The sequence below is a fragment of the Macadamia integrifolia genome, unplaced genomic scaffold, assembly GCF_013358625.1.
Source record: "Macadamia integrifolia cultivar HAES 741 unplaced genomic scaffold, SCU_Mint_v3 scaffold816, whole genome shotgun sequence".
NCBI lineage: Eukaryota > Viridiplantae > Streptophyta > Magnoliopsida > Proteales > Proteaceae > Macadamia > Macadamia integrifolia.
Window position 1 is genome coordinate 73,147 of NW_024870547.1, and position 13,177 is coordinate 86,323.

General features: G+C 38.1%; 1 long non-coding RNA gene across 1 annotated transcript in view; it reads right to left on the minus strand.

Moving 5' to 3' along the window:
- Nucleotides 1-8,781: 8,781 nt before the first annotated feature.
- Nucleotides 8,782-13,177, minus strand: part of LOC122070076 — an 84,511-nt gene continuing 80,115 nt past the window's right edge. Inside the window, exon 8 of the long non-coding RNA XR_006137662.1 lies at nt 8,782-8,859. This is a non-coding gene — a long non-coding RNA (uncharacterized LOC122070076). The remainder of the gene's footprint in view (nt 8,860-13,177) is intronic.

Below are 13,177 nucleotides of genomic sequence, written 5' to 3' on the forward strand. Positions count from 1 at the left end.
GACACAATATGGTACAACGTATTGTATGCCTCGCTGTCAGATGGCATGGTACGACATACTGTACGTATGACTGTTGAGGTTACCATTTAGGGTTGGCTGGGGGCCGAGGTTCCTTCTGAGATTGTCTGACTCCTGCTTACAACTAGCATGTATCTCTGTAGCCTGATGTACTGGGGACGGGATACCACTTACGTTGCTTAAATCACTAAGACCCAATTACAGTATTATTATGTAGGTAATTTGTGTAATAAAAATGGAATCATGTGGATAAGCACTACTAATGTATTATGAACTGTGTATGGCTAAGCATGCATTGCATCTAGCATCATGAGATGGATGTGTGCTTGCCTGCTCACCTCTCACTAGGCTAGTGTAGCTCTCCCCATGTGGAGATTGATAGACACTTAATCAAAGAGAAGTTGGATGCTAGTTTCATTTGTGTTCCTTTTGTGAATTCTAGTGATCAACTAGTTGATGTGTTCACTAAAGGACTGGTTGAAAAGCTATTTCATCCTAGTTTAGTTAAGTTGAGCATGTGTGACATCTATGCACCAACTTGAGGGGAAGTGTTAGAATAGGGATTAGTGTGCCGCAAGGGCACATTCAGGTTTTCCCCCCTCCACTGACCCTAATTAGAGTGGGGCGGCTAGATGGGGGGTATAATTGTAAACACATTTATTTGTTTTGTTTTGTACTCCTATTGTGACTTTGTTATGATAGTCATGACTCCTATTATGAGTCTATCATGATTTTAGATTATAAATAGAGGACTTGTGTGATTAGTTGAAGACACACAAGCATTCTCCCATTCTTCCTGTTAACAACCCTCAACATATTGAATAACATTAATGAAAAGCATGGCAAAAAAGGTAAAGTGAAGCAATCCACTTTACTCTTCATAGTGATGAATAAAAAGGACCCTATATATACAAATACAACAACAACAACAAAAACAAACTCAACTTTATCCCAACTTAATGGGTCAGCAACATGGATCCATACAAAACAAAATAGGGAAATCTAAGGTCAAACGAAAAAGGAGAAAGGACCCTATATAGATGTGTGTGTGTGTGTGTGTGTGTGTGTGTGTGTGTAAAATATTGTACCCCCAAAAAATTTGTGTAAAAAAAAAATAAAAATAAAAAACTTCAAAAATCTCTAAGACTTTCCTAAAGGAAGTCAGAGAAGGAATAAAGGATTTAGACAAGTGTTGGAATTTTTTTGTAAAAGTAACTTGTTGCAGAACTGTGTTTGACATATTTCCACCATGTCAACTCAGGTGTAACCTGTAAGAACCATAAGAATTTATCAGTCAGACCAATTAGGTGTTTCAGTATCTGAATTAATACCGGTTAAAAGGATTCTCCTCAAAATGATTTTGTAAATCGCTTTGGCACTAATTCACTTTGAATTGTACGAGACTCATTGTCTGAATATGTGGGATTTAACAAAGGTTATATTCAGTGAATCATGTGTTAGTCCGAGTTGTATTGTGGTCATCTTACCTCGAAACTTCAAAATAGGAGCTATCATATATTTTGTTCCCTAAATTAGACATATAATATATAAAGAAAATATAGCTTACACATAATATACGCAAATAATCCATTGAACAAAAAAGGAATAGAATTGTTTGTTTCAATACAGCATAAAAAATTCTTTTTAACGGAAAAATTATTTACATGGCCCCATATAGAAAAGCTTAGCCACATGAAGGGCTGGTTTGATTGATTGCACTGATTGATAGATAGAGAACCACTGAATCATTGACATGTTGAATCGTGTGGCCTATCTCAACTATGGTCCACTAGTTAGTACATCTTCTCTAACGTATTCTCAGCCATCAAATCAATAGAGGATTGATGTGGCAATCATAGCATGGGTGTGGAGGGGGTGGTCGCCGGGCAAAAGGGCCTCTCCCTCGAACCACCGCGTTCTAGCTCGAAGACACATAGGGGTCCTATTTCGCGGGGCTATCCGCCTCGGGTATCTTCTAAAAATAATGATAAACATTTGGAGTCGCCACCTAAGGTTAGGGCCTAAGACCCAGGACGTGGGCCCGATCCATTAGGATAGACCCGAGATTGACTCGGTCTAGTCCAGAGATTAGGGTAAGTGCCAGGTTATGAAGTTAAGAAGGTGTTAGGCACCCACTTCACCGTGTTGAACCGGTCTTCCCATTAGATGTTGGTTTTCGAATATTCCCCTTCTTTTGTCCTAATCCACATGCATGACTATACTACTAATATACTATACTATACACATGTTGTATTTAATATGAGGGTCTACATTATGGCTACTGTGTTGAGGGATTTTACCCGACCTTAACCCTTGTTTCGGGTCAAGAGGGGGTGGACCTCGGTTGATGCTTTGGTGGCTCTTGCGAGGATCTCTGGCTCAGACGGGACTAACTTCAGCTGCTTGCTTCTCTCCTTCAGAGAATCTAGGCCTTCAGTAGCTGTCCAAGCTCCGATGCACTCCTCGAGGGTTGGAGGTGGAGGAATTCCCTCACCCCACTCTTCCTTGCTTCCTTCTCTCTTTTCTCTCATATTTCTCTCTTCCTCTCTTCTCCTTCTTCTAGTCTCTGTCTTCTCTTTTTTTTCCTGTGTGTCTTTATAGGGGAGAGGGAAGCACTATTTATAGGTACAACCCCTCCCTCTTATAGGTTTCCCAAAAATTTCCACAGGCCAGCCATCCAAAACTGGTAGGCTCCCACGGGTCCGTCAAATTTACTTTCCAAAAGTGAATTTTTCATGTTTTAAATATGCCAAACATTCCTTATTTATTTGAAACTGGCAGATCCGTCAAAGCATTGGTGGACCTGTCCCAAAATCATTCCTAAAAAGGCATTTCTAAATAAAGAGAACCATTTTTTATTTTTCTCATTTTTTCCTTACTTTTATTTCCTTTTTTGGCAGGGAATTGGCAGGTACGTGAAGGCCTGGACCGGTCAGTGGTGGAATGGACGGGCCCGTGGAGGTCTAGACAGGCCCGTGGGGGTCTGGATATACCCGTGGAGGTTTAGACAGGCCTGTGGGTGGATCCTACGAGTCCAACAGAATTTCCTAAAATATATATTTTTTATTTTTTTATTATTTTTGGATTAAAAAATGGCAGGCATGTGAGTTTTTTGGTGGGCCCGCCAAATTTTTGGTTTATAATGGTTTTGTGTAAGGTTTTGTTTTTGTTTTGTTCCCCTTGGGTTGGCTTGTCCTTGTTAGCTTAAGCCTCCCTCCCCCCCTTTTTCCTTTGTATATTCTTTCTTCTCTCTTGGTAATGAATTATTTATTCTTCCAAAAAAAAAAGGGACTACATCCTTCTTGGTTCCTCCAAAGACTTTTGGGTGTGTTTGCTATGCTAGAGATCATCATTCATTAGGAAAATTAGAACCTCAAGTACGAAGTGTATCTTTCTAGGTTACTCTCATACACAAAAAGGATATAAGTGCTACCATCTTCTTACCCGGCGTATAATAGTAACAATGGATGTTGTGTTTCATGAATCTGTTGGTTACTACTCATCGTCACCTTTTCAGGGGGAGTTTGGAGTTACTATTGAAGAAGAGATGAATCTAAATCTGCTTGCTCCACCGGTATACCCACCATCATCACCTTAGGATCCTCATTCTCCAAAAGATAGTGAAAGGATAGAACCTATTATTCCAACTGAGGGGGAGATTACAGAACCTGTTGTTCCAACTTAGGGGGAGATGACTCAAGTTCAAAGATCCATTGGTGAATTCCAGAGACAAATTGATGACTCCACACTTCAAGTTTATAGTAGGAGACATACCAAAAATAAGCAACTTCAGACAATCACCACTACTATAGCACCTCCACACATCCCTTCACCAGCCCTGGATCCAGAACCGACTAAGTCTCGTACTTCAAGTATAAACTCTCCCTCTGATCAACCTATTGCCGTCAGAAAAGGCACTGGGACCTATACTCAACACCCTATATCTAATGTTGTTTCATATGATTCTCTTTCTCCCTCCTATCGTGCCTTTGTGTCTTCTCTTTTATCTACTTGTGTCCCCAAGAATTGGCAAGAAGCTCTTGTAGAAAAAAAATGGAAGGCCGCAATGGAGGAAGAAATAGATGCCTTAAAAAGGAATGATACATGGGAACTTGGGAAGAGACCTATTAGCTGTAAGTGGGTGTTTGTGGTAAAACAGAAGATCGATGGCTCTATTGACAGATACAAGGAAAAGATTGTGGCTAAAGGGTTCACTCAGATTTATGGAATCGACTACCAGGAGACATTTGCACCGGTTGCCAAGTTGACTTCTGTGCGAGTGTTACTCTTATGTGTTGTGATCCTAATATGGGAACTCCAACAACTTGATATAAAGAATGCTTTCCTCCATAGAGAGCTCGATGAGGAAGTTTATATGGAAATCCCACCAGGTTTCTCTAGCACAATAACTCAAGGCAAGGTATGTAAGTTGAGGCGTGCTCTTTATGGTTTGAAGCAGTCACCTAGAGCGTCGTATGGAAGATTTCAAAAGGCCATGACATCTGTGGGTTACTATATTCATAAGCAAAGTAATGCTGACCACACATTGTTCATAAAGAAGTCTGGTGAAAAAGTTACTATACTCATTGTCTATGTGGATGACATCGTGGTAATAGGAAATGATAGCATTGAGATTGATTATCTCAAAGGTTTTCTGGGCAAAGAATTTGAGAAAAAGGATTTTGGAAAATTATGGTACTTTCTTGGGATTGAAGTTACCAGGTCCTCAAAAGGCTTCTTTCTCTCTCAAAAATTAGTACATCATTGATCTGCTATCCGAGACAGGTATGTTGGGTTGTCATCCTTTTAATATTCCTATGGGAAGCTAGTAGTCATCTCAAGGAGGAGGGTGAACCAGTTGACGAAGGTCGCTACCAACGGTTGGTAGGAAAACTAATATATCTCTTACATACACGACCTGACATTGCTGTGGTTGTAAGTTTGGGTAGCCAATTTATGCATGATCCCTATTCCTTTCATATGGAAGTTGTTATGCATATCTTACGATACTTAATGTTAGCTCCAGGAAATGGGATTCTCTTATCTCCCCATGATCACCTAGGAGTTAAAGCTTATACAGATGCTAATTGGGCTGGCTCACCTGACAGAAAGTCTATCCGTGGTTATTATACCTTCATAGGAGGGAATCTTGTCACTTGCGTGTGGTGGCTAGATCTAGTGCTGAAGTAGAATTTCGTGCCATGGCATGTGGGATTTGTGAGTTACTATGGTTACATACACTATTGGATGATAATGGTGTACCTGTTCATCTACCTATGATGTTTTACTGTGAAAAAAAGGCTACTATCAGCATTGCTCATAATCTAGTACAGCTATAGTTCAAGGTTTCCACCGATAACGTCAAAATGTGGGAATTTCAACGGTATCCCAGAACTCCGATTGCAAATTCCATATGACATATAAAAGTCACATTTTCGACTAGTATCGACCAAAATTCCTATTTTTCGACCGAAATGTGGGAATTTTCGAGTGGACCAATGGTCAACCTTTATAAAACCTTTTTAAATGAGAAATCAAGCCTTCTTATTTAAAAATTTTAAACTTCTCCCCTTATTTCTTCTCTATTAAGTGGGAAACTTGGGAAAACACGTAAGATTTTGCTCTTGTGTCATCAAATCTTCATTCTAAGCTTGGATCTTGCACATTTATAGCAAATCTACCTAAGGAAGGGAGCTTGGACCAAAAAGGTAAATCATATCTTCCCCAAACCTTGTGAGCCATCCTTCGAGAACATCGGTTCATTGGGATATGGTGGTGGGTATGGACAATATGGTGGATCTTTTACTTCATTTGGACAGGAGGGTATTTCAGGTGGTGGGTCATCTTTTGTTGACAATATCTTTAGGTATCCATCCTGACTTTGTGTGCCACATCCACATCCTATCATTGTGACTGAGCCAATCCTTAAGCTGGGATACCCAGCTGATGTTGATGATTGATGAGCACATTTATGTGTGAAATCTAAGTAGTAAAGCATGCATTTTTACAGATTTAGAATGAAGCTATCTTGGGTTTTACTCTCTTTTTGCAGGTTTTGTATTTTAAAGGCCTTAAGCATTATCGAGCATCATATCTCTCCAATAATAACTACCTAGTATAGTTGGTGAGTTATGGTGTGCAAAATTCTCTTGCTCACCAGGAGGTCTCATAGAAGGAAAATCGTCTAAGGGAATGAAAAAAAATCGGCCAACAAAGGTTGTGTGCAAGATTTGAAGTGAGGGAGAAAAAAAAGAGAAAACTAAATTAAAAAAAGGAAAGAAAGTAAGCAAAAAAATTATAAGAAATTTCTCCAAGTTTATTTCTCTCTTCTCTCTCCTCCACCTTAGCACTTTTGGTCTCAGAAGATCTCACCTAACAATTATGGGTTTCTCCCTTTTAGGAAAGAAATTTGTTACCCTACCTCCCCATTCCCTATCAATACAACTCATGTAAGAGGAGGGGAGACACTTCATTCTTCTTCTAGGTTTTTTTTTAGTTGCTCTCTCTCTCTCTCTCTCTCTCTCTCTCTCTCGCTCTCTTTAGTATTAGTTGTTCTTTGTTTTTACTTTAATCACTTTTGTAATAGCTTTTTATTTCAATTAATGCAATCACTTTTTTATTTTTATTCAGCCTTTTATATTTATGATTTATGCAATTGAGTTGTAATTTTTAAGTTATAGTTCTAGGCTTAGATCTAGGTGACAAGATCACGAGCCATGGAACATCAATATTTTCAAGTTCAGTTTTTTTTTTTTTCAAGATTTGTTTTCTCCAGGCCTAGAAATTTCAGATTTGGTTTATTCCAGATCTGGATTTTAAGGTTGGCAGTATCTCAAATCACCCAAGCTTTCAAGTTCAAGCATTGATTCAGGTAGGTAGGCTTCTTCAATAATCTTCTCTCCCCCCTCTCATTCCCTCTTCTGATTACCCTTTCTTTCTTAATTTAGGATTTTAATTTCAGTCATTACATTATTGCTATCCCTTTCCCCCAAGGTTTATGGCTAGTGTATGTGTTGGCTTTGCCCCTTCTAACCATAGAATCATCATTTTATTATTTTTTATTTTAATTGTCTCCCTTTCCCTAAAGCCAAGTAGAGTAAACCTTGTAAGAGTGACTCTCTGATCAAGTAGGGAAGCTCATATTATGATGCATCCCTAGGGCTAAGTAGAGAAACCTACTTATGAACCTCTCTCTAGCTTTATCACCTTTCTTTTACTTTATTTTTATTTCAGCATTTTTTTTCTTCATTGCTTTTTAATTGCGTGGGTTGTTTATTTTCAGTTATTTATTTATTTAATTTTAATTGCATGGCTTACGTATTTAAATTCTTAGATGACGAAAGGTTAGGATGTTATTTTAAATACATATGTTTAGGACGGTAGTTAGAATTTGATTACAACTATTAATCGGTTCACTTTCGCATTATTAAAAGAAGCCAAAAATAAAGTGGTTGCTCTCCTTGTGTTCGACATGTAGCTACACTGATCCGCACACTTACGGTTACATTTTAAATCCTAACAATGATGCAACTTATAGATGGACAATAACGGACTACCAAAATAATTGGGCCCAAAACATGTCATGAGACTCATATGTGGTGTATTCAGAAGAATGGCTATGAAACTTATGCAGTATAGTTTCAGTCAATGACTCAACGTACATTAGCAAACTTAGATTAACACCACAAGTATGACTTCAGGTATTTTTATCCATAAAACTAATTATATAAATGGGTTAGAAATGTCTAAAATAGGACGGACACAAAAAATCAGGCAAAAAAAAAAAACACATTTTGTGGGTCAAAACCAAAGTTTCCACCAAACTGGGGAAATTTCCCTGGTTTCTTTGAAATTTTTCAGATTTCGACCGAAATTTTAGTCTCCCCAAGGGTCGAAACTCAATATTTTGAACTTTGAGTACAGCATGACTGAACCAAACACGTGGAGATTGATAAACACTTCATCAAAGAGAAGTTGGATGCTGGTTTGATTTGTGTTCCTTTTGTGAAGTCTAACGATCAACTAGCTAATGTGTTCACTAAAGAACTGGTTGGAAAGCTATTTCATCCTAGTTTAGTCAAGTTGGGTATGTGTGACATCTATGCACCAACTAGAGGGGGAGTGTTGGAATAGAGATTAATGTGCCACAAGGGGGCACATTCGGGTTTCCCCCCTCCACCGACCCTAATTAGAGTGGGGCGGCTGGATAAGGGGTATAATTGTAAACACATTTATTTCTTTTGTTTTGTACTCCTATCATGACTCTATCATGCTAGTCATGACTCCTATTATGAATCTATTATAATTTTATATTATAAATAGAGGACTTGTGTGATTAGTTGAAGACACACAAGCATTCTCCCATTCTTCCTGTTAACAACCCTCAACATATTGAATAACATTAATGAAAAGAATGGCAAAAATGGTAAAGTGAAGTAATCCACTTTACTCTTCATAGTGACGAATAAAAAGGACCCTATATATACAACAACAGTAGCAAAAACAAACTCAGCCTTGTCCCAACTTAATAGGGTCAATAACATGGATCTATGGAAACTAAAATAGGGAAATCCGAGGTCAAACGAAAAAGGAGAAAGGACCCTATATATATATATATGTGTGTGTGTGTGTGTGTGTGTATGTGTTTGTAAAATATTATACCCCCAAAAAATTTGTGTAAAATAAAAATAAAAATAAAAAAATTCACAAATCTCTAAGACTTTCCCAAGGGAAGTCAAAGAAGGAATAAACGATTTAGACAAGTGTTCGAATTTTTCAGTAAAAGTAACTTTTTGCAGAACTATGTTTGACATATTTCCACCATGTCAACTCAGTTGTAACCTGTAAGAACCATAAGAATTTATCAAGTCAGACCAATTAGGTGTTTCAGTATCTGAATTAATACTAGTTAAAAGGATTCTTCTCAAAATGATTTTGTAAACCGATTTGGCTCTAATTCACTTTGAATTGTACGAGACTCATTGTCTGAATATGTGGGATTTAACAAAGGTTATATTCAGTGAATCATGTGTTAGTCTGAGTTGCATTATGGTCATCTTACATGGAAACTTCAAAATAGGAGTTATCCTATATTTTGTTCCCTAAATTAGACATATAATATGTAAAGAAATATAGATTACACATAATGCATGCAAATAATCCTTTGAAAAAAAAATGAATAGAATTGTTTGTTTCAATATAGCATAAGAAATTCTTTTTAACAGAAAAATTATTTACACGGCCCCATATAGAAAAACTTAGCCACATGAAGGGCTAGTTTGATTGATTACACTGATGGACAGATAGAGAACCACTGAATCATTGATATGTTGAAATTGTGTGGCCTATCTTAACTATGGTCCACCAGTTAGTAGATTTTCACATGTCCGGTAAACCTTAGTTTCATCCTCAAGATTGGACAGTTGGAGGTCCCTATAGTGATCATACTCCTCCCAAAGACTAATGAGTGTTATAATACTCAAAAATTGTCCTAGCTCCTTGCTTCATGCCAATAGCCCACTTTGTTTCCTATGACTCTCTCTCTCCTACAGGTGTTGCATTTACTATTGCACTCTCATCTGCTTCTATTCCCAAGAATGCTTCTGAAGCTATGTCTGACTCTAAGTGGAAGCAAGCCATGACTGAGGAAATGATGACCCTGGAGAAAAATTGTATCTGAAAATTTGTTGACCTTCTAAGGGGGAGAATTCCAATTGGATGCAGGTGGGTCTACACAATCAAGTACCGGTCTAATGGTACTATTGAGAGGTACAAGGCAAGGCTGGTGGCAAAAGGATACAGTCAAGTGTATGAGATTGATTATCAGGCATGGTTTAAAGTATCTCCGATACCGATACGATACCCTCCGATACGTATCTTAAATTTAGCCAACCGATACGATACACACCGATACAATACATGGAATTTTTAAAATCCTTTCGTATTGATATATATATCCTATGATACATATCGATATGCACCAATACACTATTGATACGTACTGATACTCTACAGAAAATATAAAATCAAGGTGAAATATACGTTTCGGTATATATCAGTACGTATCAGTGAGTATTTGTATGTATCGATCGGTACGTATCGATGAGTATTAGTACGTATCGGTGAGTATCGGTATGTATCGATCAATACATATCGGTGAGTATCGGTATGTACCGATACAGTGCGCTACGGTCATATAATGACCAAGATGAGTATTTTTTTTAGAAAACACGAATTTTTGAGGGGTTTTTGTTCCAAAGTTGCTTCCAGTCATATTTCTCTCTAACTAAAGTGGAAATCAAGGTTGGGAACAAGGATTTTACATTTATGGGACAACTACAAATCTTGAATTCTTAGTGCGATACCCTCAATTTAGTGTTTATGCATAATACATGTTATCAATAGTTTTTTTTAACAAAATTTTTATGCAAAAGTGTTTAAAAGGGTGTTTCATATCCGTTTATGTGCGTATCTTTAGCGTATCTTAGTGTATCTCCGATACGATACGATACCCTCTGATACGTATCTTAATTTTGGTCGACCGATACCAATACTTTAATCCTTGCCATCAAGAGACATTTGCTCCTGTGGCTAAGCATAACACCATAAGGGTCCTTTATCTTTGGTAGCAAATAAAAATTGGCCATTGTATCAATTGGATGTGTAGATTGCCTTCCTATATGGCGACTTAGAAGAGGAGGTGTATATGCAAACTGCTCTTGGCTTTAAGTTTCCTTCAGCTGCAGGAAAGGTGTGCCTTCTCAAGAAGGCTCTGAATGGTCTTAAACAATCTTCAAAGGGCTGGTTTGAAAGGTTCAGACAAGCCATCCTGAAGAATGGTTATTCCCAAAGTCAGGATGACCACACTCTGTTCACTAAGCGCGGTAGTGGGACCATTATAACCCTGATTGTATATGTTGATGATATTGTGGTAACTGGAGATGACAGAGCTGAGATAGCCAATCTGAAGAACTACTCAGCCCAACAGTTTAAAATTAAGAATTTAGGACCCTCTGGGGATTGAAGTGCCTAAATCCAAGAAGGGCATAAATATATTCCAAAGGAAGTTTATTCTAGACCTTTTGAAAGAAATGGGAATGTTAAGCTACAAACCTACAAATTCTCCTATTGAGCAGAATCATAAGCTAGGACAAGACGTTGACTGTTCTCTTTGTTAATACAAGGAAATATCAGAGGCTAGTTGGGAAGCTTATATATTTGTCCTTGACTCATCTAGACATTACACATGCAGTGGAGGTGGTGAGTCAGTTTATGCATGCTCCTAAGAGTGGGCACTTGGATGCGATTTACCACATTCTCCAATACTTAAAGTCTTCTCAGGAAAATGACCTTTTTTTTCTAAGTATAATCATATGAAGTCTTCTCAGGAAAATGACCTTTTTTTTCTAAGTATAATCATATGAGGATAGAAGGCTTCACTAATGCAGATTGGACAAGCTCAATCTCTGATAGGAGATCTACATCAAGCTATTGCACATTTGTAGGTAGAAACCTAGTTACAAGGCAGAGCAAGAAACAATATGTGGTGGCTCGGTCTAGTGCAGAGGCAGAATTTAGAGCAATTGCTCAAGGAGTGTGTGAGCTTCTCTGGTTAAGCAGGTTAGTCCAAGAGTTGGGTTTTGATACTGAGGCACCTATGAGGCTTTACTATGACAACAAGGTTGCCATAAGCATAGCCCACAACCCTGTGCAACATGACAGGACAAAGCACATAGAGGTGGATAGACATTCATTAAAGAAAAGATTGACATTGGCTACATATGCACACCTTTTGTGAGAACTGGAGATCAGCTTCCTGATATCTTCATAGAGGGTCTTCTCCATCATCAGTTCAGTTCTCTGTCATCCAAGCTGGGAATGAATGAATTTATTCTCTCTAGCTTGAGAGGGAGTGTTAGAGATATTAGTTATGTTACTCTAAGGGCAGTTTAGTAATTTGTCATATTATATATGTTTTATTTTTCCCTTTTCTCCTCCTTAGGGAGCTATATGTAATTTCCTGTAAATATGTTAGTGAAGTAATCTTCTTCTTCAACTCTCATCTAATTGTTCTTTCTCATCTACATATTCTAACTGCTAATTCAGGCCATTGCCAGGTTCAAGACTGAATTAGGGTTTAGGGTTGATTCTCGAGTCACTGTCGTCATTTGGATCGTCACCAAAGGCCTAGATTCCCTTCCGATGTGCAGTACAAACCTCGATCATTCCTTGTATGTCATCACTGCCTGGGTGGGACGTGGGTGACACAATTGGGTGTCTACAATGGGGTAGACAAGGAACCATCTCGATGGAAACCAAACTCAGTCTTATGGTCCACCATGTATTGAATCTTTTCCCTCTCCATCTAAATCCTAACTAAAATGGACCTATTGATTTTACCAGGTCATGTAATGCTTTTGCATTGAAATGTGTTTAAACTTAACAGACGTATCAAGGCTGACATGGACAAAATAATATATGCACAAAAATATGGAATCAACAAAGTAGTTGCATGGAATATTTCTAAGGCCACGTATGTAAGCCTCCCTTAATGAACAGTGAAGGAAACATCATACCATCCCTGAATCCAAACACCTCAGGTCAATGGTTGGTTCTAATACCACACCTAGATCCTTGTAACATAGGGTTTTGATTTAATAGGAAAAACAATTATGTGATGCTGATGCTGATGCCTTGGCTTTGCTGGACCGGACCAATCCTCTTTGGAGGCCTAAGCCAAGACACAACCAACCCAAACAGGTATTCTAGTAGGCTACTTCGAGGATTTTATTTCTTTATTATCATAGTTACGTAGCGTAGGAAGTTTTTCTTTTGGGTTAGTCTCTGGCAGTTTTCAGTTCATTTAATAGTTGGCAGTTAGCTGGTAGTGTCCATTAGCGGCTTAGCCACCATTCTGTAAACTTCAATTAGTTCTCTTGTTTTTCTTTAATAAAAAGTCATGTAAGATGATGGAAATGTTAGATATGAGAATTGAATGAATTGATTAGTGAAGTTGTTTTGCTGTTAAGCCATAAGAGCCAGCGAGAGATTTTCCCTCCCCCTTCTTTCCCTGCATCTTTCTTCTTAACCTTCTCATTCTTCTTTGTTTTGCTGGTTGAACCTTTGTTTTCTGGGCAGCACCAAGACCCCCAAAGTTGGA